This window comes from Ostrea edulis, chromosome 10, assembly GCF_947568905.1.
Source record: "Ostrea edulis chromosome 10, xbOstEdul1.1, whole genome shotgun sequence".
NCBI classification, from domain to species: domain Eukaryota; kingdom Metazoa; phylum Mollusca; class Bivalvia; order Ostreida; family Ostreidae; genus Ostrea; species Ostrea edulis.
The window spans coordinates 47,651,427-47,676,026 of NC_079173.1; the positions used below are offsets into that span (position 1 = coordinate 47,651,427).

General features: G+C 33.8%; 1 protein-coding gene and 1 long non-coding RNA gene across 2 annotated transcripts in view; both read right to left on the minus strand.

Moving 5' to 3' along the window:
- Positions 1–24,600, minus strand: part of LOC130050823 (protein PFC0760c-like) — a 101,766-nt gene that overhangs the window by 68,566 nt on the left and 8,600 nt on the right. The gene's annotated exons all lie outside the window — the stretch shown is intronic.
- LOC130050825 (uncharacterized) lies at positions 20,851–22,815 on the minus strand. The gene is made up of 2 exons (XR_008799095.1): positions 22,071–22,815; positions 20,851–21,663 (listed from the first exon to the last, which is right to left on the minus strand). It is a non-coding gene; the product is annotated as an uncharacterized LOC130050825 (long non-coding RNA).

The window sequence follows — 24,600 nt, forward strand, 5'->3', positions numbered from 1 at the left end:
GGTCGGTGGTCTCTTCCCAGGTACACTGTATCTGGGTTCTCTCTTTCACCAACAAAAACTGGGCGCCACCATACAACTGAAAAATTGTTGAGTGTGGTATAAAACATCAAAACAAACAAACAAACATTTGAATTAGTCACATGCTATTTGAATGAATTTCATTAGTGTCATCTGTAATGTATGTTATTTGGAATATATGTTTGAATTGGTCATTAAACAATCGAAATACTTTAAACTTTATCATGTTTTCTTTGTTTCGTGAATGTAATGGGAAGGAAAATGTAGCGTAGATCCTGGTCCATGCACCAAAAAAAAAAAAATAACAGGAAGCCTGTGTGTATGCTGGGATTGAAATAAGTCTAGCTACTCCCAAAGTACAAATTATATTGTGTTTTAAAAAGATTCCGCTCACTAGTACTTGGGATCAGAAGACTTATCATACTACAGACATTATGGAACACAGTGTTTTCTTTTGTATCCATGTTCAGTTGTTATTCCTAGATTGTGTTCAACACCTTGTTTGAAATGAAAAGACCTGTAAAGTTTACAAATTTATTATAGCATAAATAAGTAAAGTTTAAGAGTAGTTGATATCAAATGATAAACTTCTTGATGAAAATGAATGGATATAATCTCGGAGGAATGTAAAATTTACACCACCCCCCACCCCCCACAAAACAAGGGTAGCGCAAACGGTACAATATACGCCCATCGGGCAATGAGCATTTGACTAAATATCGGGGCAATAACTGTATTCGTAATGAAAAAAAAATCCTGGAAAACTCTGACCTATTTTTAGTCCAAAAGTAGGTCAAGGATGGGCCAATCCAGCTGAAATGCAAACTCAACTTGTATTCCTCTGAGAGGAAGTCTTTGATTAAATATCAGGGCAATATCTGTAATGAAAAAAAAAGCCCAGAAAACAGTTCCATCTATTTTCAGTTTAAAAGTAGGTCATAGATAGACCAATCCAGTTGAAATGCAAATTGAACTTGTATTCCTCCAAAAGGAAGCCCCTGACTAAATTTCAGGGCAATATCTGTATCCATAATAAAAAAAAATAGCTCGGAAAACTATTTGACCTACTATCAATCCTAATGTCCGTCTTGGACGGGCCAATACAGCAGAAATGTAAACTTGTATCCATCTGAGAGGAAGCCTTTGTGTAAATTGCAGGGCAATATCTGCATCTGTAACCAAAAAAGTGCGGAAAACTGTTTGACCTACTTATAGCCCTAATAAAAGTAGGTCAACGATGGACCAATCCAGCTGAAATGCAAACTCACTCTTACAATTCTTGAGGGACATATTGTGACCAAATTTCAAATTACATGCACGTTACGGAAAAAAGTCCGGAATACATGACCCCGGACAGACGGACAACGCCATAACATAATACGTCCTCTGAACCAAAGTAAACCTCGACTCTGTCTAGAACAATCTAACTCTAAGGACCGTTTCCCAACTCTACGTTAGTTTTACTCCCTCTATGCTGAAAAACCCTGCTCTACCTGAAAAAATGAATTCTCGTAAAAAAGGGAATGTTAATTCTTTTTAAAAATAAGCCCTATATGGCAATTTTGAAAAAGGATTAACTGAACCCCTGGATAAATAGAATTGAGTCCCTATCTGATACTTTACTGCTCAGTGTCGAATTTGGTAAAAAGATTGGTTTTGTTAAAAAAGTATGTAGAGTTTCTAAAGTCATGTAACCCAGAAAATAGATTATTTGAGTAGGAGTCCCAACATCTGGCATTCAAATAAGGAATGTACATGACATAAAAGATGAAGATACCGAACAGTGATCAATCTCATAACTCCTACAAGCAATACAAAATAGACAGTTGGGCAAACACGGACCCCTTGACACACCAGAGGTGGGATCAGGTGCCTAGGAGGAGTAAGCATCCCCTGTTGACCGGTCACACCCGCCGTGAGCCCCATATCCTGATCAGGTAAACGGAGTTATCCGCAGTCAAAATCAATGTATAAACAAATCCAACCTACGTTTAATTTGATCCAAAATTGCTTTGTGTGGTATGACTTTAGCGTGAAGTTGACACAAAATTGCGAAAATGAATGGAAAAAATTATTATGGGGGGTTTCCTTTCAGAAATTTCATATTAGAATTCATTTTTCGTCTTTTCTTAATACACAGTATAAATTGCATTATGCTCGACGGCTGTGACACCTTTTCCTAAGCAATAATCTGGATCAAATTTAACAGTTATCGAGCTCTTTTTGAAAAATGAGGTAGGACAAACTTTCATTCATGACATAATAAAGCTATGAAATAAGAAATAGTTTTAAGGTATTTCATGTATAATGAAAGGATAATGAACAATTTTGAAAGATTTAGATCAACATAAAAGTTTATTGTTAAATAATGATGAAAGTGAACAGATGAAATTCACATGACTGGTAAATGATTAGAAGCTGACCTTTTTGCACTTAAGACTTTTTGGAAGAGTTGTCTACCCTTTGTAAAAAAAAAATAAGAAAAATCACATTTTCTAAAAATGTGTGTGGTCAATGATTAATTTTATTTCATATTTTCATAAAAAGAAAGTGTATGTAACTTTCTACCAAGAGATTAGTATGAAAATATAATTTGTTTTCAAATTATTGAAATAAAATATGTTTTCCCCATATACTTCAATGTTAAATCCTAGGTGAAATAAATCAAACAGTCAACAAAATTTTGAAAATACCTATCGTGGATTATTTTTATTTGATGAACCCTTCAAAATGATACCATGATTACAAATATTCCACCATCCAATAATTAGAATGTTAGATATGAAATGTGGTCATTATACATTGAATGCTTTAAGTTGAGATAGTATACTTGACATGTTAAGCTTATTCAAAACACAGGTCAAACTTGATTCAAGACACATCTAAAACAAGACAACACTTTGGGTCTTTGTATGTACACAATCGTTTCTTTTTATTTTAACAGACATGCATAATACAGATAGAAAATATCTAAAACATTTATATGATTGAAACTTCTTTTGCAAACAAGAGGCCCATGGGCCACATCGCTCACCCGAGACACCTTGGCCCATATCTGAAGACTTTCCATATATATTTGCATGTAAAACCTTGGTCCCTATTATGGCCCAAACTACCCTTTGCAAACTTGAATCTACACTATGTCAGAAAGCTTTCATGTAAATGTCAACTTCTTTGGCCCAATGGTTCTTGAGAAGAAGATTTTTAAAGCGTTTTCCTATATCTGTATGTAAAACTTTCACCCTCCACTTGTGGCCACATCCTACCCCCCGGGGACCATGATTTGAACAAACTTGAATCTGCACCATGTCAGAAAGTTTTCTTGTAAATATCAGCTTTTCTGACTCAGTGGTTATTGAAAAAAAGATTTTAACTATATATTTGTATGTAAAACTTTGATCCCCTATTGTGGCCCCATCCAACCCCCAGAGCCCATGGCTTGAACAAACTTGAATCTGCATTATGTCAGGAAGCTTTCATGTAAATCTCAGCTTTTCTGGCTTAGTGGTTCTTGAGAAGAAGAATTTCAAAAGATTTTTCCTATATATTTGTGTGTAAAACTTTGATCCCCCCTTGGGGCCCTCTCCTATTCCCGGGGGCCATGATTTGAACAAACTTGAATCTGCACTATGTCAGAAAGTTTTCATGTAAAAATCAGCTTTTCTGGTTTAGTGGTTCTTGAGAAGAAGATTTTAAAAGATTTTTTCTATATATTTGTATGTAAAACTTTGATCCCCTATTGTGGCCCCATCCAACCCCAGGGGCCCATGATTTGAAGAAACTTGAATCTGCATTATGTCAGGAAGCTTTCATGTAAATCTTAGCTTTTCTGGCTTAGTGGTTCTTGAGAAGAAGATTTTTAAAGTTTTTCCCTATATATTTGTATGTAAAACTTTGATCCTCCTTGTGGCGCCATCCTATCACCGGGGGCCATGATTTGAATAAACTTGAATCTGCAATATGTCAGGAAGCTTGCAGGTAAATTTCAGCTCTTCTGGCCCAGTGGTTCTTGAGAAGAAGATTTTTAAATGACCCCACCCTATTTTTGCATTTTTGTGATTATCTCCCCTTTGAAAGGAACATGGCCCTTCATTTGAACAAACTTGAAAGCCCTTCACCCAAGAATGCTTTTGGCCATGTTTGGTTGAAATTGGCCCAGTGGTTCAAGAGAAGAAGACGAAAATGTGAAAAGTTTACAGACAGACGGACAGAGAGACAAACGGACGCCGGACAAAATGTGATCAGAAAAGCTCAATTGAGCCTTCCGCTCAGGTGAGCTAAAAAATACATCATAAAACTTATATCGACATAAGATGTTTCTAAAACGAATATGCCACTCCCCACCCATGGTGCAAAATTGAAAAAGGTTATACACACATCATTTAAATGAGAGTAGTATCATTAATTCAAATATTGAGCAGACAATATCTTCCTATATCAAGAGTGGATTGACCATGTGACCTAAAAATCAATAGAGGTCATCAACTCCTGAACATGTACCAGTGTATCAAGTTTGGTATATATCAAGCAAAGGTTCTCAATATATTGAGAGGACAGTGAATCCGAATGTCCAGTTTGACCCTTTACCTTTGACCATGGGACCTCAAATTCAATATGGGTAATCTTTTTCTAAAGATATACCAGTGTACCAAGTTTGATGTCTGTCAAGTAAAGGGTTCTCAAGATATTGAGCGGACAGTATATTCCTATGTCCAGAGTAGACTGACCCTTGACCTTTAACCTTTTGACCTGAAAAACAATAGGGGGCCTCTTCTTTTCATAACCAACCTACATATGAAATATCATTATTGGGTGGACAACGTGGTCTACCGACCGACCGACCGACAGGTACAAACCAATATGCCCCTCTTCTTTGAAGGGGGCATACACATGTATCTCATCAAGTCAATACATACAAATGTAATAAATAAAGTGTGAAAATGAAGGTTTGATCAATGAATCACATGGAGGTTATAATCAACACAAAATCACGAATACTTGACACAATGATCAACTTTAATGTATGTCTGTCATCACTGACTGATAAATGTAATCAATGTCCACCATCACTAGATAAGGAAATGTAATTAATGCCCACCATCACTAGATGAGGAAATGTAATCAGTGTCCATCATCACTAGATGAGGAAATGTAATCAATGTCCATCATCACTAGATGAAGAAATGCAATCAATGTCCACCATCACTAGATCAGGAAATGTAATCAATGTCCACCATCACTAGATGAGGAAATGTAATCAATGTCCACCATCACTAGATGAGGAGATGTAATCAATGTCCACCATCACTAGATGAGAAAATGTAATCAGTGTCCACCATCACTAGATGAGGAAATGTAATCAGTGTCCACCATCACTAGATGAGGAGATGTAATCAATGTCCACCATCACTAGATGAGGAAATGTAATCAGTGTCCACCATCACTAGATGAGGAAATGTAATCAGTGTCCACCATCACTAGATGAGGAAATGTAATCAGTGTTCACCATCACTAGATGAGAAAATGTAATCAGTGTCCACCATCACTAGATGAGGAGATGTAATCAATGTCCACCATCACTAGATGAGGAAATGTAATCAATGTCCACCATCACTAGATGAGGAAATGTAATCAATGCCCACCATCACTAGATGAGAAAATGTAATCAGTGTCCACCATCACTAGATGAGGAAATGTAATCAGTGTCCACCATCACTAGATGAGGAAATGTAACCAGTGTTCACCATCACTAGATGAGGAAATGTAATCAGTGTCCACCATCACTAGATGAGGAAATGTCATCAATGTTCACCATCACTAGATGAGGAAATGTAATCAGTGTCCACCATCACTAGATGAGAAAATGTAATCAGTGTCCACCATCACCAGATTAAGAAATGTAGATCAGTGTTATTTGCTGAAGGAATGTTAATGGTAATTGTATGTCATCTGTAAAACATGAAATACAATGATTAAGACATATTTCTGTAAACTTGCGAGAAAACACTTTTTTAAAGAATGCAGGAGTCACAAAATTAGCATTTCATTAAGCGTAAAAACACACTAAAATTTGAAATTGATCTTTTGTACGTTTGCATATTAAAATTTTAATACAATGTTAAAGCCATTTTTCACTTTAAGATTATGTGACACCACTGGGAAATTAATTCTTACATCTACACCAAGATACACCGCTGGCAACATGTTTTAGGATCAGCTTCTCCCCTGGCGTCCTCGTCATCAGAGTCAGATTCTCCCCTGACGTCCTCGTCATCAGAGTCAGATTCTCCCCTGGTGTCGTATTCCTCACTGTCTGGATAGTCTAAGGGTATAAAAAACACAGAATGTAATCAATCACAAATCCTACATCACATGCCAAGATACCAACATGCCCACTCGGTCATCTAAGTATCACTACTCCAAAAGAAAACTTATCACTAGCAATCTCGTCACAGTTTGTCTATAACTGAGGCAGAGGTTAAACATTTAATCTTGTAGAAATGGGTCCAACCTATCACAGACAACATCAATTCTATATTGATCAATGTAATTAATGATTGATCAATTATTTAAATTCATTCAATCATTTAAATCATATTCACCACACATTGCATGACATGACAGGATTCAAGGTCATAAGCCTATGGGGACCTCTGTGGCCGAGTGGTTAGAGCATTGCGCTCAAAATCACACGGCCTCTCACCTCTGTCGGCGCGGGTTCGAATCCCGCTCGCGCCGGTAAGTGAGAAAATTTCCCAGTTTACTTTCGGAAGGTCAGTGGTCTCTTCCCAGGTACATTGTATCTGGGTTCTCTCTTCCACCAATAAAAACTGGGTGCCACCATATAACTGAAAAATTGTTGAGTGTGACAGAAAACATCAAAACAAACAAACATAAGCCTGATCAGACAGTAGCTTTTTCTTCTTGATTTAAAACAAAAAATAATTACTGTGCATCAATTCATATTGGTCATGTAAGAGTTTAATTCAATTCACATTCACGCTACTGTAGTATAATAATTGTGTAGTGAGAAAATTTATTTTGTAGCACATGACATTCTCCTGGGCCCAGTGTACCCACTTCTTGTATTACAAGTATACAGTGCTACATATATATCACTAGCTGTACATGAATCTTAACAATGTATTCTAGTTGACCTTTGCCCTTTGCAATCAAAATTTCTCAGTGATAACAATTGGGATGACAATGTATCTAACTGGAAAATTCTGAGATGATAATTGTTGAACCGAGAGCATTATATTAAATCTAATGTTAGAAATGTTGATTGCATGTGTAATTAGTTATACAGTAAAACTCGAATATAGCGAACACGGATATAGCGAAATTATAGCTATAGCAAAGTGAAATCGATTTCAACGGCAAATTTTTTATATATTCTATATAAAAATCTGTGTTTATAACGAAAACGGATATAGCGAATTTACGGATATAACGAAGTAAATTCCTATTTCCCTTGAATTAAAAATGAACGTATAAATCACCTTTTATAACGAATTTACTTCTTTTTTTTACACTTGCGATTTTTAAAAATGGTTTTCCATTGCCATAAAGGATCCACACTTATTACGAAATTTCTGTTTGTATTTTTTTTTTTAAAAAGAAAAAGGTTGTTAACGCAAAACAATACTTACACATACGTTTAGCAAATATATTGTCGATATTGTTTACTATTCTCGCTAAGGCCAATTCAACTTAATTGATAGATTATCATCCCCGCCCGCCCCTCAAGAATTGGCACGCCCCGAATTTTTTTTTATTTTGCGAAAATTGCGATTTCCGGATTATTTTCATGTCCGACTGGGGCCTCCGTGGCCGAGTGGTTAGAACATCACGCTCAAAATCATACGGCCTCTCACCTCTGTCAGCGCGGGTTCGAATACTGCTCGCGTCGTTAAGTGAGAAAGTTTCCCAGTTTACTTTCGGAAGGTCGCGGTGGTCTCTTCCCAGGTGCATTGTATCTGGGTTCTCTCTGCCACCATATACAGTGGAGCCTCGTTAATCCGGACACTTTGGTTCCCAGCGAAATCGTCCGGATAAATGAAGCGTCCGGATAATTGAATCGCATATTTTCTATCTTTACATAAGTAACCAATATATGTCTACATTATTGATGCATAATGAATTAAACACATTCTATCATTGGATTTGACAATTTGCATTAGTAAATAAATTATGATAATGTTAACATTTACATGTATTTCAAAACACTAAAATTCAATACGTGTTCAGTGCATTTGCCTGTGTTTATATTGTACATAGATATGAGCCCTACAAATAAATATACAAAAATGTGTGCCGTATGTACTAAAACAAATAATGAAGCACTTCATTTAACTATAAGTAAATGAATCATTAGTAACTAACATAATCATTTACACTTTAAACATTTCATCACACTTTTACTTCTTAAAGAGGCCGGTAATTTCCATCTGTCACGATTCACGGGTTCGACGGTCTGTTAAAACAATCTTCATTGTCCAAAGTTGATACATGTATAAGAATTTCGTGATTATCATGTCAGTGGACAACATTCTTTAACCAAAATTCCATCTGCCAGAGTTTTTATTTCTTATTCTATAATTATCCAAGACAATATCGGGAGAACACAAATCATTTAAGCTCGTAATATCAAGACCTACTACTGCTTTGATCTAGCTACGCGCACCTATTATTTTCATGATGCGATAATAACGGAACAAAACTCGGGTGAAACTAACATTACGGGTACATACAACATTTAATTGTCATTGTCCTTAAAATGGTAATTTTCTCACTTCTACCCAAAGTTTAAAAAATTGAAAGCAATAAAGCTCTACAACATTGTAACAAGAATCAATCGTACACAGGTACATTCTACATGCGTGACATTCTAAACGTTAAAAACTTACTACGTATACATGTGCATGAACATACATATATATTTCAAGCCAATCAACAGTATAAAATCCAGAATCTAGAAGTATAATCTACACCCTTTAGATTTGCATAAGCCGATAATCAATTTACGAATCAGTACAACTGATATGTGTAGCACATTTAGCAGTTAACAAAATTATCATTACGGCATGATGTTTAATTTATTAATACTATTAGGCTATTGATCAAGAGTATAAAATAATATGCTACAGATTTATATACAAAATTCAACACTACACGCAATAAAGATCTTATGTGCGAAAATTGGCAATACAATGTCTCGATCAGCACGTGCTATCTAATTGACATATCATAACACACCACCTAATTATAGGGAGGTGTTGACAGGGTACAGGTAATCGCTTCAATTAGACAGTTTGGCTTGTTTTCTTAATAATTTACGCCTTGTTAAAATTGTCCAACACAGACCTCCCCTAAACAAAATTACCGTCCGGATTAACGGTACAATTTTCAATGCACTATAGCGTTTTGTAGTAAAAAGTGACCGTCCGGATCCGGAACGCGAATTTCCGGATTAGTGATGCAAAATAACGTATAAAAATTCCGTTCCCTAGAAAAATCGTCCGGAAGGTGAAGCGTCCGGATTAATGGCGTCCGGATTACCGAGGCTCCACTGTAACTAAAAAATTGTTGAGTGTGGCGGAAAACATCAAAAATCAATCAATCAATCATGTCAGACTCCGGTATTTACATTTAAGTTTACATTTCCGGTATAGCAACGTGAAAACCCACGTGAAGAAAATAGATCGATATGGTTTTCTTAATTTCTTGCGTTCTTACCGGCATTTAATCTTGAAGAAGTTAGGTATATTTATGTTACATCCTTAGATTAAAGCTTAACCTGGAATTAGTCTATGAAAATAGCATAGATTGATATCCATCTTGCATTAAATGATGCGGATCTGTTGAAAAAAAAAGCAAAAACGTTTGTCTTTAACATTTATCTCAGAAAATAAAAATTAAAAAATAAAATCCTCCCACCCTCCCTATACTTTTTGCTGACCCTGGATGATAATTTACTAATTAAGTTGACTTGGCCTAATCAAATTTGAAATTTGATTACATTTATTTTATCGAACACTCCTTTATTTGTGTAAAGCAACAAGTAAGGCGAACGACAAAAATTGTTGAGTTTCCGCTAACGTTCCAGAGAAAAATAGGGTAGGTAGGTAGGAAATAAATTTTATTTTATTTTTAAATTTTAATTTTTCAAAGTATGCGAAAACATTGTAAAGTCTAACAAGTTCAATGATCTATTGAATTTTATACTTTCAATATAAAATTTTGCTTAAATTGCATTGCAAGTAAATTTTCATTCTTATCATTTCACTTGTTACTGGCTGAGGATTATTTCCAGATGTTTTAGAAGAAACAATATTTTTCAATGAAACATATAGCATAAAACACAAATTAAAGTGAACTCCTTTATGCCCCTATGCTATACAAGTACCAGATATATTGTTTCTACATTGAGATTGGTTGTCAAAGCAATACTACTATTGGATATGTTTGACAGGAAAATAATGTGATGATTTTGATAAAAATATGAAATCATCACCAAAATATCAACATCATTAACATATTTTAAGTTTATTAATTCATTTCTGAATGCACTTTCACAATCTAAATGGAACAAGGGTAGGAAGACAGTCTGGGCAGATCCCACTTATTCTAATGGGATCCAACTCTCTTCCAGCTAAAACTTTTTACCGGACATAAATTTTTATTTTTAAAAAAAAGTCTGCACATCTTTTTCCCCCTCGGCTCTCAACAGCCATCGACAACTCGGATGCGTTCACTGCTTTATTTGTGGCCTTTTTCATAGTGTATTCAGTTAGAACTGCAGCAGAAACCATGGATGTGCATACAAATTTGATAGACTGGACATTCAAGTGCACTATATAACGTCTGTCACTCTGCACCATGACCTCCATATAAACAATGCCCGCGAAAGCAATAGCACAAGACGGTGGCTATTTATGAAAACACCATAGGAGTTGGCAATTCTAACAAAAGAAAGTCTTCTATGGAAACATGACACTTGGCAAAGTCTCTCGGTCGTCTGTTCACTTCAATTGTCAAAGCACCGTTGCGTGAGGCAAGCATGGAGGTACAGTACTAGGTCAACCATCATGCCATGCTGTTAGTTATAAACATTATCAATGTTGTTTAAACGCTTGACACAATACCATGTAAAACGTATACGGTACCAATTTTGATGCACCAGATGCGCATTTCGACAAATAATGTCTCTTCAGTGATGTTCAACCGAAATGTTTGAAATCCGAAATAACTATGAAGTTTTAGATCTAAATATAACCAAAAACAGTGTGCCAAACAAGTGGAGCCAAATACCATGTAATTTTGTACATCGTTAAAGCGTTTGAATGACTTCATCCCAATGTCTAACTAAAAGGAAAACCAAGAACCGAGAATATATTTTTTCCGGAAAAATGACGATTTTTTTTTTCAAATTAGCGGAAAAAATTTCTAGAGTCGGGGCTATAATTTAGGGTCGGTCGGGTTAGCGGAAACACAACATATTTTATCAGTGGCCTATATGACAACTGCAATAGACTTTTTGTACATGTATGTATTGCACATACTTTTGTTAACATTTCTCTCTTGACATGTTCTTGCGTGACTTAATAATCAATCAAGATAAATTATCATATATAAATAATGTGTATATTTTTTGTATAAAAATATTTCTTCTCGAAAATATACAGGCTTGAGTTCTCTTAGAGACAATACAAACACAAGAATATCAATTGCCGCTTTCTTGTACAACTGATATACATGTAGAACAAATCAGTTTTATAACGAATTTGTTATATTTGAATTATGAATTCGCTATAAACGTATAGCGAATTACGCTTATAACGAATTTTTATAGAATGTCCGCAGAAAATCGTTATATATCAGAGTTTTACTGTATCAAGTTTTACCTTCATCTTCACCTAATGCACCAATACCAACTACACTCAACATCCAAGTGTCAGATCTAATAGGAGATATGAGGTCAAATAAAAAGGATAAAAAAAAGCACTAGAAATGACTAACACCTAAAGTAAACCACAAAAGCTGATAACAAACAAAACGTCTCCATGTTGAAATGAAGTCGTAATTCACAATCCCTGTACTATAAGTATGCAATCTTCTTTGGAACATTGCTGAACCGATTTCACAGCAATCCGAAAATCTAAATGACTTTAACTAAAGAACATTGTCTACAGTCGACACCAGCTTCCAAACCTTAAACAAATGCTTACAAAAGTCAAGATTTTGATCTGGTGAAGAACAAGAGGCCCAAGGGCAACATCGCTTACCGGACTCGCAGTGTACGCGAATGATTTTTAATTGTACCAGACATTCGGTCTGGTAAACAATCTAGCTTTACCAGACGAAAAATAATTTTACCAGACCAAATTTTCTAATATGCAAAATTCAGTCTTTGCGCTTAATGTTTCTGACTAAAAGCCTATAGGGCAAGTGAGAGTACAAAATTTGGTAGCCCAAATGAGATTTTACTAGCCCAAATGCTGTGTAGGAATGATTCAAGATGATGAGAATTTTCAAGTTTAAACATTTTTAATAAGTATAACAAACAGGTTAAGCTTTCTTTTAACTTCTAGTTCTGTCATTTCAGTCAGTATCTTCAGAATCCTCCAATTCTGATTCTTCTAGTTCTTCATAATCACTCTCATCGTACTGAAGGTAAAAAGAAGGGTATATTCACTAGCTCATTATCTTCAGAATCCCCCAATTCTGATTCTTTTACTTCTTCATAATCACTTTCATCTTAATAAAGGTAAAAACAAGCGTTAATCACTAGCTCATTCACACATTCTGAACGTCCCAGACATTATTTGTTTGAATGATGATAAAGAAAACAAAAGTATGTCAGCAAAAGTTTTGATCTCAATATAGAACACAATCATCACCAAAAAACCTAGGACTATAAGCTGGATACATTTAAAATTCTTCATGGTGAACCCCAGTGTCGGTGAATTCCGTGATAGGCATATATATAGTCATAATTCTTCCAAACTATCCGGAGGTTGTTTGTATCTGTTGCCAAATCCGTCAACGAAACCTGTCAACCTTGGTTTAGCAGAAAGTTATGGAGGTAAGTTTTGTGTCGGTCAACTTTTTCAGCAAAGTAATTGCCGTCACACAAAAATGTGATAGATAGTTTTAACAATAAGACAGTGTCTATGCAATATTTGAAGTTTCGATTGCTAAAGGATTTATTCATAGAAAAGAAGCAGAGAAAAATATTCTTCTTCGTCACTTTCGAGAGTATGTCAAGATAAGTCAGAGAACGGCAATTATTGTTTGACACAGATGTTCACGTACATTATCCTTTGACATTTTAGAAGTAATATCCGTACATGTTTTATTGATATCTTTAAATTTCAAACTTAACGGAATATAAAGTTATTTGTAATATAAGATTTTTGATCACTAGTTGCAGATTCACGTATTGCAATGTGTGTAGCGAGTGTGCCAGAGTGGCATTACAAAATTATTTTTGGAAAGTATGTTTTGACAGAGTAAGCATGACAACAAAAATACGTCAAATATAATGGACAAACGAGTGTTGAGAAAACAATAAATACTTGTTAATTTACAAATGAAATCAATTTAGACACATTTCCTTTTCTGCTTGAATGGATCATTGAAGTTAACAATACTGAAACTTTTTTATATTTCAGATTCGTGAGGATCAAATGAAGAAATTTGTGACATTAAGCATTTTTTTTAAAAATTAAAACAGTTAAACATTTGTTTGTTTTCGTCTATTTGTCCTGTACTGATATTTTGTATCATTCTTTCTTCTGGCAGTGTAATTAAAGCATTTCAAAAGAAATAGGCAGCACAACATGGTAGTTGTCAAAGTGTTTTAAGTAATAGACATCACGAAAAATGATAATTGTCAATAGTAATATCCAAACACGCAAAGTACAGATTAATGCATAATATTTATTATTTCAACTATGTATAGAGAACAGAATCTTTTTTAAAGACCTTGCAAATATTACTTAATTTTTGTTTTGAATCTTTGTACCATCATGATTATGTGAAACATTTTTGATAAAAAAAATATTGCCCCCTTTATCATTAATATCCATCACTTTTTGTAAACGAACAATTAAAACCATTTCGCCATTTCTTTACTCTAGAATTCTTATTTTATTGTTTGGGAAAGAAATTTGCTTTATGAAAACATGATTATGACTGTTAAAAACTCACCAATTACACAAAAATGGAATATATTGTATGTCAATGTAACAGGCATCACTTTTTGGACACTTGATTTAAAATGTGAATAATTAAGAAAATATGCTTTCAACTATCTTTTCCCTTTTATTCTCTGAAAAATTAGGCTTTCGTGAAATGCATGTTTACAATAAAAATGAAGTAATTCCAGGACCATTTAAAATTCCAAATAAAATTTCCTAATATCTGAGAAGGACCCTGATATATTACAGAGAACGGGTGATCAGAAAACCTTGAAACTTAAGTTCATGTGAACTAACAAGAGACCCACGGGCCTCAACAGTCACCTGAATATTAAAATCCATACGTAACCAATACAAGGAGTCCCACCTCTGGTGTGTCCAGGGGTCCGTGTTTGCCCAACTAACTATTTTGTATTGCTTGTAGGAGTTATGAGATTGATCACTGTTCGTTATCTTCACCTTGCATTCACATTTATAAGCCTCAATATGAAATGTTTTGTGCATATGTTTATGACTTTTCAAAATAATCTACCATATATTAAATGTTTTCTTAATGAAATGTTTTCTATTATTCTTTTTTTTTATTTTGATGTTTTCATATCATTGATGATAAAATTATCGCTTTTTAAAGCTGATCGGTCGCCCGAGTACTAGTGAAAAATTATCACTATATATATCCTCCCAAAGGCTATATGAAATCTAGAAAAAAAATTCCTATTCTGAATATCTAAGCTAAATTTTAACATTCAGCAAAAGTATAAAACAAGATGTGTTCTTACAACTTCAATGCCCTCATAAGTGCATACACTGATGAAATGTTTCACATAATATAATAGGTGTATTAAGATTAAAATATTAAAATATAATTATGACTAATCTGGACCCATCCTAGAATTAAAACCCTGGGTTGTGAAATTCACCATTTTTTGTTCATCTTTTTTCTGCTATTCCTTAGTATGCAGATTTTATACAGTTTTATACAGTATCAGCAAACTTACATATATAAACACTATAATACTAAGATTGGACCCACCCTGGGGTCAAAACCCCTACCCCGGGGATCATGAAATGGACAATTTTGGTAGAAGCCTTCCTGCTTTACATCTTAAGTATGGTTCCACGTAAAAATCAGGCAAAATCGCATTTTCATGATAAGTCCATGTTCACGAAATGAACCCAAACTTAGCATACTAACTCACCGTAATATGTTTGGCAAATATACAAAGTAGTTTTGATTTATTTCGCCTTGTTCCAAAATTATGGACAGATAATTATGAACATGGAGAATTCACGCTTAGTGCAAATCTATACAAAACACTACTTGTAATCCCTTTGAAATCTAAAAACAGCAAAGCAGGTGTGAAAATATATCATTATATAACATTAAACAAATAAAAAAGGCATGCTCTGAAATAAATATTATTTTTGAAAGTTTCAATATAACATTTTAAAACCTCTCTGAATGTTTCGATTTTAATGCAATTTCGGTTATCGTTCTTGAATTTAACCTCGATGATCGCTAGGGGCGCTGCTTTGTCAACACACTAAGTGCGCGGAATATGGCGGATCCAAAACTGAATGCCGTGTAGGACAATATTCCGACAGAGTGTGAACTACCCTCAAGCCTCCTCTAAAGGAAACGAATATATTTACCTTCGGAGAGTGTCAGAAATACATTGATGTATATGGCGTCACTGAAGATAGAACGTGTGTGGAGCAGCCGACAACGAAGACCGAGCAACATATCTTATATGACATGTCACCAAGTCGGCGCATTCCGGTAATTTCAAATGGTGTGATTTACATATTTAATAAGTCAAAATTCGCAATATTTATTATTCATGTTATTACTAGCATAAAAATCATAACGAATGTTGTATTATACAATGTAGCATTGTATGAGACGACTGTGTGCAGATGACACCCACTCCCTTGTTTCAAAAAGTCATACTTTCAACAGTTACGCTATGATATGTTTTAGGCCTAGGCTAGTCGACGGCATGTTTCATTTGTAATGGTCTGCAATAATAGCAGACATCTACGTATCCTCCAAAACGCCTCTTGTCTCAGATAGAAATGTAGATTATGCCTAACTGAGGATCAGTAGGAGTAGGTATCATCTCAAAAGAGTGTGGTTTTATGTACTACATGTAGATTTCAGTCAAATTTGCATATAAAAATTTAAGACATGATATAACTTTGTGAGATGCAATGTTAAGTATATAATGTGATCATATCCTTTACAAGTCACAGATAGCTAAGTGGTTATAGGTATCCGGATTAGCATGCCGGAGGTACCGGGTTCAAATCTCAGAAGGGATGGGATTTTTTTTATTCAATTTATTTTATATACACATCATTGTTTTTTCCTTCAAGGTGTTCTATATAAACACACACAAATTTTTCACAAATTTTTCAAATATTATTTCATATGTACAAAATCATTTCTTTTAGTGGTCACCATTCAGCTCTTGACAAATCGGAATTCATATTTTAAAAACATATGCATACTATTAGACATATCAAAGAAAATATTTAGGGTCTGTAGTTTTTTAAAGAATTCCATTTCATTGTAAAACAATTCATGTTAATTATATCTTGACATTTTTATTAGATATCTATTATATTACTATTTAAAGTCTGCCTCAATCTGATATGGTCATGGGGACTGGTTAATGTATGGGTTCTTGAATTTATATTTCTAATAATAATATATAAATATAACAAAGATAAAGTCATTTAGTTAATGTATATTTCTTTAAAGTTTTCATACCAGCATCATGGAGTGTCATTACCATCACTACATGCATTGGAAACCTCTGTGGTAAATACATGTAGCACATATGTACCAATGAATCTAAAGTGTAAATGTTTTATAAACCTCAAACTTGGTAGAGCAGTATAATATTATATAATAATCCTGATATACAAGCACTATATGACCCCTTCTGATAATGAGGTCAAAGTCAACCAACCCCCAACCCACCATTATAGGAAAATATTGGTCACTCAGAAACCAGACTCAAAACCTGATACAGCTGTTGCCCTGACTAATACCCGAACCTACTTGTCACTGATTTAGAATATTTGGAACACCTTCTCAATGCCATATACACGTTTCTTTAAGCATTTCTTGTTTTCAAAAGTTTTATATGCTATTTTAGTATTTTATTCTTTCTAACTACATGTATAATTTAAAAATCAATGTGTACTATGACTACTAGGCTCTGAGTCGTGTACTTTATTGAAAGTTTTTTGATATAAAATGTTCAAACATTCTCAAAAACTAGAGAAATATATATTATATACATGTATATTGAGGAGAGAAAAATAAGTAAATTCTTGTGTCCTGAAAATCAGTGTCTATCTTATTGTATTGTAGGTCTCTGCAAAACCCAAGGATATACTTAAAGTGGTAACAGGAGCAAAATCAATCAAACCAAGTGAAAGTACAAGACACTATTACAAAAGGAAAGCAAAGGAGTTCATAAATTCAATGTTGAACATCAAGACAGTCTAAAATATTGAATCCAAACAAAATATCAAAACTCTATGAAGAAATAAATGACAAATTGTCAAATAAACATGAAAGCATTCTTATATATGGTGTTTTATTCAAATTATTTCAACTGAAATTCCTAATGTACCTAAATTCGAAAGGGAAACAACTTATGAAAAAATTAAACACCAATGGGTTGAATTGTGTAATGAAGTTGTGTTGACATGCAAAAATACATGTATAATGTGATGCATCATAGAATAGCTCAAATGGTCTATTTTATGCAATTATTGGGCTCTTCACCCACCCCTTTCTGGATGGAGAAGGTAAATACACGAGTCACAAAACCTCCATTCCCACCCTTATATTTTTTTCTGGATCTGCCTCCGTTTTGTAAATATGTTCGTAACAAATATATTTCTGTGCTCATTTGTTCCTTTATCATGTTTATGCCTTGTTTGGGGTTACACTTTTAAAAAAGTATGATTTTGAAATAAAATTTTTAACCTTCAAAGAACTCTTCCGTGTACATCTTTCAGTATACAGTTTATAAAGGATCTAAACTTACAAGTTGCAACTGTTAAAAAATCTTATAGATAATGGAATGTATTGATGAAACAATTAAGAATTCATTTTCAATTCACTTTACAGACACTAATATCTACATGGATTATGTAAAACAGTTGTTTTGTCATCTGAAAGCAACCTGTAATCATACTTGGTAAAAGATAGTGCCATAGACATGATAAATGAGTCAACTTACATTTTTTAAACTACATTATTGAATTTCAAAACAATCCCATTTCTACATTACATGTATTTTCATAAAATTATATAAAGTCAATATAAACTGTCCAAATTTTACAATATTAATGACACAAATGTCTGCAGTTTCTGTTCTGATTTTATTTTTTCCTGAACAAACATATATATTATACGACTGTAAAAACGTACATTTCACTAAAAGTTTTTGTTCCACTCTTACAAAGGATTCATAAGGAAATCAAGTGCTAAAAAGTTTTATTTTAAAATTTGAGCCATATCATGTTTCTAGAATTGTTAGCCAAAGTTTAAAATGTCCAGATGCTTTGTAATAAATGTATTAAATTTCATATTACACAGAGCAAAAATGAATTCAAAATGATTTTTCAAATAAAAGATATTTTCAATGAATTATTTGGGTAAAACACAAAAGTTGATAAATTATGCCTTAATGTTTTATCATAGGATTCCCTTGAACATGTGTTCAATGTATTTTCAGTTTGTTTTTCTAAAGATATACGTTTTTAAAGAACATGGGCATTCATTCTCTTTATACTTGGGACTAAAATGGCAATCTCTTGTTATTCGAGCAACCTACAACGTACGTCGTTGACCAGCCTCACAAGAGTTGTTGATAGGTGAATTTCAAAATGAAAAACAATTGCCAACCAAGCATTTTTTCTTTAATCTGTTAATTACCCACAAACTCACAACTATCCAGCCAAAAATACTTGCAAGTTAAACTCCCCATTCAGTGCAAAATATCCTATAAAGACAGGTCTGAAAGAAATGGGTTAATGATAAACGGACTTTCGATCCCGACCCAAAATGCTATGCATCCCCATACCGAAATGAGTTATAACTAAGTTATAACTAAAGTATAACTTAATTATACCTAGGCCTTGAGGTACAAAAAAGTTATAACTAAAAAGTAACTTTTCTGGACTTAACCATTTTCATGTATAACTAAAGTGTAACTTTTTGAACTTTGTCATTTTCATGTATAACTAAAATGTAACTTTTCTGGACTGTGTCATTTTCATGTATAACTAAAATGTAACTTTTTGAACTTTGTCATTTTCATGTATAACTAAAATGTAACTTTTCTGGACTTAGCCATTTTCAAGCATATCCAATATTTATGTACCAGTTTTGGGACTTTGTCATTTGAGGGTGGGGGTTACCAATACTTTTTGACACTTTCATAGTAATTAACTGAATGTTAAAGACCTATCTCATGACCCTTTGGTCTGTGAAAATGTAGGTGGAGTCCAATCTAAACAGATGTTATTTACCTGGAGTGGCCAGGGTCTACCAAGGTGTTAATTGCTATATCCCATGACACTCTAAGAAATACAGACAAAACATGGTAGAAATCTACCTGTCCATGCTGTCTTGATATACGCAGGACCTGTCTCAGGGACCTCTGCAGAGTTTCTGTGGTCATAGTGTTTGAATAATGGTTGTATTCCTACATGTAAGGGTAGATGACACACATTCTACACCCACCCCCTCTCTCTCAGTCATTGACTCAATGAATAATTTCTGTTATAAATATAGAGGTATAAAAAATTCATGACATAAATTATTTCAATAAGTTATAAGTTTTAGAAATTATTGTGCAAATTATTGTTTGATTTCTGATTGTGTAATTTATAATACATGTATATAAAGGGGGAAAAAATACTATTGAAATTCCAGTGTTCAGAGGTCTTTTTAAAAACAATTGAATTACAAGAAAATAGCAGTTGTGGACAGGTCAATGCTATCAAAACTCTGGTATACTGGGCTTCCTCAAGATCTAAAGAATGCCTGTAGATACTGGCTGTTATTGTTATCAAAACACCTCTCTGGGGTAGCTGGAGACCAGTGTCTGCAGATGTCCCTCCACCTGAGATCTATTGTTAAATGTTTGATTGACAGGCAGTTTACAATTTTGGGGCATTATCTTAAAATTGGGTCTTTAACTGGATTGACTTCTGTAAATTTTTAGTGATTATTCACTTTCAAACACTTCAGTGAACTGTGTCATTTCTTATTTTGCCACAAAAAAGCTAGTCAGAGGGAAATTTCAATGTTGAATTTTTAAATCTTTTTCTTTTGGGGGGATGATTAAGGAATTGATTAGAAATTGCATGGAAAAATTACAAAATCCAGGATCCTTACTTATAGAATAATAAATGCATTGTACGATCAATAAAACATTCTATATATTATATTTTTAATGAACTTTATACGCTGATACAACACGTGAGAATTCAAAACACCATGTATGATGATTGTTGATCAATTACCACTAGGTGCTATTTATGGAGAATGGCAGGTCAAATTGTTTAATTGAAACGAATAATGAACTGAACACATGTATGAGATATGTCACAGTATTTATTAAAAATAAGTCCATATGGACTTCTGTTCCATGTTAAAAGAGACACTATTCATCAATTTAGGTATGCATAGTCTATCAAAATCAAATTAAGGCATATCTATAAAAACGTCTTTTCCAAAAAAGTATCAAAAAATATTTCTATATTCAAATCTCATTGGTAAATGTGACACAAAACAAGGTATGACTGTTAAATGATGTCTCTGTTCTGGACATTGAACATGTTCATGTTATATTCCTGTTCAATCCTGTTAGGAACTGTGAAAACAAAACAAAGTTTTTCATTTGTAGTCATGTCCTGTTACTTTAACAAAAGTTTCTAATCTCCCAATGAACGTTTCCTTGAATCGAATTATTTTGTTGTCTCAACCTGTTCGTCCACAAGTAGTCTTTTGAAGAAAACCACACGGACCTACTCTCCAGCTAAGGTCAAAAGGACTGCCTGTTCCTCAGATTTCAAAGGTCTTTTACATAGGCTCCAATAACAGCAACCCTGTCTGTTCCCTTTCACTGCTGTCAAACTTCAGAGCTTGGGACAACGTCAGTAGCTGCTGATGAACACTAACCGCAAATGCTATTTGGGTTTCAATATGTTGGATGCCATGGAAAAAGCATCTCAATTATCCACTACAATCCTCAAAATAGAAACAAGATGAGCACCAAAGTGGTCCAAGATCCTCAACTTTTTCTGTCAGGTGTAGGATCATATATCAAACTCTTTGTCTCATTCTGAATCTCCGTCAACATATATGATATGGTAAGAAAGCAGGTTCTTCAGCAACATCTTGAAGCAACTAAAAACAAAACAAATATTGTAAAAGTACATAAATAGCACAAATGTTTCTATATAATGTTCGGTGCAACATGTCATTTGATAGGCTATTATATATATCGATCATATAACCTATGATATCTATAAATCACAATGTGACTGATGACGTAAAAAAGAAATAAGTAAATAAATCTGCTTGACATTGCATTTAAACATTTTACAATTTGAAGTCATTTCTGAGGGGAAATAAAAATTCACAAATGAAATGTAATAAATAAAATAATGGCTACATGCCGGGCTTGTAACTTACGATTATGAATATTGGATCATTTACAAGCATCAGAATATAATGCATAAAACGAAATCTAGGAACTTGTTACCTTTCAACTACATCAACAGTTACGGTACACAATCGTAACGAAAACTAACCTGGTTAAATGATTTCTCATGAAAGGCATCGATAATCATAATGGCGACAGGGCCAGCAGTTTCACACGCCACACTTCGATTGTCGAAATTTTCTGATGAAATGTTGTCTTTTCCTTGTTGCATTCGCCAAAGGGATACTTTGAGTGTTGGATTAGACTTATCGGCATGGAAAACCTGGTAGCTACCACGTTTGTGAGGGTACATAGCTTCGGAGCAGTGACGAGTGTTTCGCTTTTATTTCAATCTTTGTTTTTAAAATGGCGCCTTCTTCGTTTACATACGGAATAACCGGAAATGTGCGAATCGGGTATTTACGTAAAAATAAAAATACGTTTGATTGTTCCTGATCAATTTCAGCAAAACTGATGAATAACTAAAAAAAATCTCACGTATATACTTTACGATTTTTAATCATTTGAAGTCATAAAGGTTTTGAATTCCTTGATTCTGGTATTTCCTCTAATCGCTGATTGGTCAAATCGGCTCCGCTCTCCATTTTCAAACAAGATAGCGTCGGTTCAAGAAGGTGAAAGTTGAAAGGTTCTATTATTACTTTGTTCAACGAACCATGTATGCCCTTATGGAGTGGATAGAGGAAGAAAAGGTCAGCATCATAACCATATCACGCATCAAAGATCCAAGAAAGGAGTTTTGCCAGTATAAAGTTGGGGATTTGGTGAAAGTCAGCTGCCATGGCTTTTCTGGCGTGCATCCCGCCAAGATCTTAGGTAGGCCTTTTCAAGCAAGTTTCTGTTTACAATATTTACACAAATTTTGTCAGAATGTATTAAGTTTATTTTAACTTGAGGATAATTAAAACTGCAGTTGGACTATACAGTCCTACATATTAGCCCTTCTTGATTCCCTCCATTTTGTTGACAAAATACATATTCTTATGTGGACAAACATTTTTAAATAATAAAAGTACGATTATGAAAATTTACATGATTTAGAAATAAGAAAATGTGTTTATAATAGTATAGAATTTCCCTTCCCTAATACTGAAAAAAATATTTATTAGGCCATATCTTTAAGAAAATATTTGCTTGCCCTCTAGGCCTCTCCCGACTAGGGATAAAAAGGGTCGAGTAGGAAAGTAGGGAGAAAATTCTTTTTTATTCACATGAAGTTAAAAAAGCTATAAATTAGATAAGAAAATTTCGGAATGAGTAATAAAAAAAATGTTAACTGGAGGTTAAAAAAGTTTTCGAGTCTTTTTTTTTTATTTTTAATAATAATAATAAAGCTTTGAAATAAATGGATTGTGATTTTCTTTTATCTTGGCTTCTTTTTCTTATTCTAGATGATGGAGCTGATGTCTGGTAGTGGGATCTACATTTATCCCAAAGATATACAAGCTTTATATAAGCCAAAAAAAAAAAAAAACAACAAGTGGAACTTTTCAGGAGGGGGAACCTAACTGGTGCAAATGAAAAGACCATTTTAAACACTATTCTTGGTAAGAGATTATAATCTAATTAATAAATTCTTTATATAACACTAATAACAAATTGTTTAACTTCGAATAAGAATAATCAGTCGCCCACATTTCTTTCAATTTGTGAAGATGTATTTAAAAGGTGAAAACAAAAAAACTTGTAATTTCTGACATCCATCTTTTAAATTGGAGAATCAATGACAGTTAGTTACTAGAGTATTTTCTTTTTTATTTAAAGACGATGCCGGGATTCAGAGGCCATTGTCAAGTTTTCGATGAGGACCAAGATTAGTTCCCAAGTCAGCCTCCAGAACATGAAACAGACCTAGCTTTTATACATTCAGTAATGATATATATATATATATATATATATATATATATATATATATATATATATGGGATTCCCTTCATAAGGGATTGTCCAATTTTTAATGTGATAATATGTACAAAGAGTTAGTGATGAATATTTTATTTATATTTTTGTGCCAAACTTTATAAATGATTGATTGTTTGATGTTTTCCGCCACGCTCAACAATTTTTCAGTTATCTGGTGGCACCCAGTTTTTATTGGTGGAAGAGAGAACCCAGATACAATGTACCTTGGAAGAGACCACCGACCTTCCGAAAGTAAACTGGGAAACTTTCTCACTTACCGGCGCGAGCGGGATTCGAACCCGCGCCGACAGAGGTGAGAGGCCATGTGATTTGGAGCGCGATGCTCTAACCACTCGGCCACCTTTATAAATGAAATTAATATACCAATAATAGTCGCTGTTTATAATCGGTAATGTCTTATTATCCCCATCTTTTTTGTAACTTTTCCATAACTTTTGTCGGGTATAACTTTTTTGTAACTTTTCCATAACTTTTGTCGGGTATAACTTTTATGTAACTTTCTCCATAACTTTTGTTGGGTATAACTTTTTTGTAACTTTTCCATAACTTTTGTCAGGTATAACTTTTTTGTAACTTTTCCATAAATTTTGTCAGGTATAACTTTTTTGTAACTTTTCCACAATTTTTGTTGGGTATAACTTTTTTGTAACTTTTCCATAACTTAAGTATAACTTTTTGATAACTTTTGTGAAGTA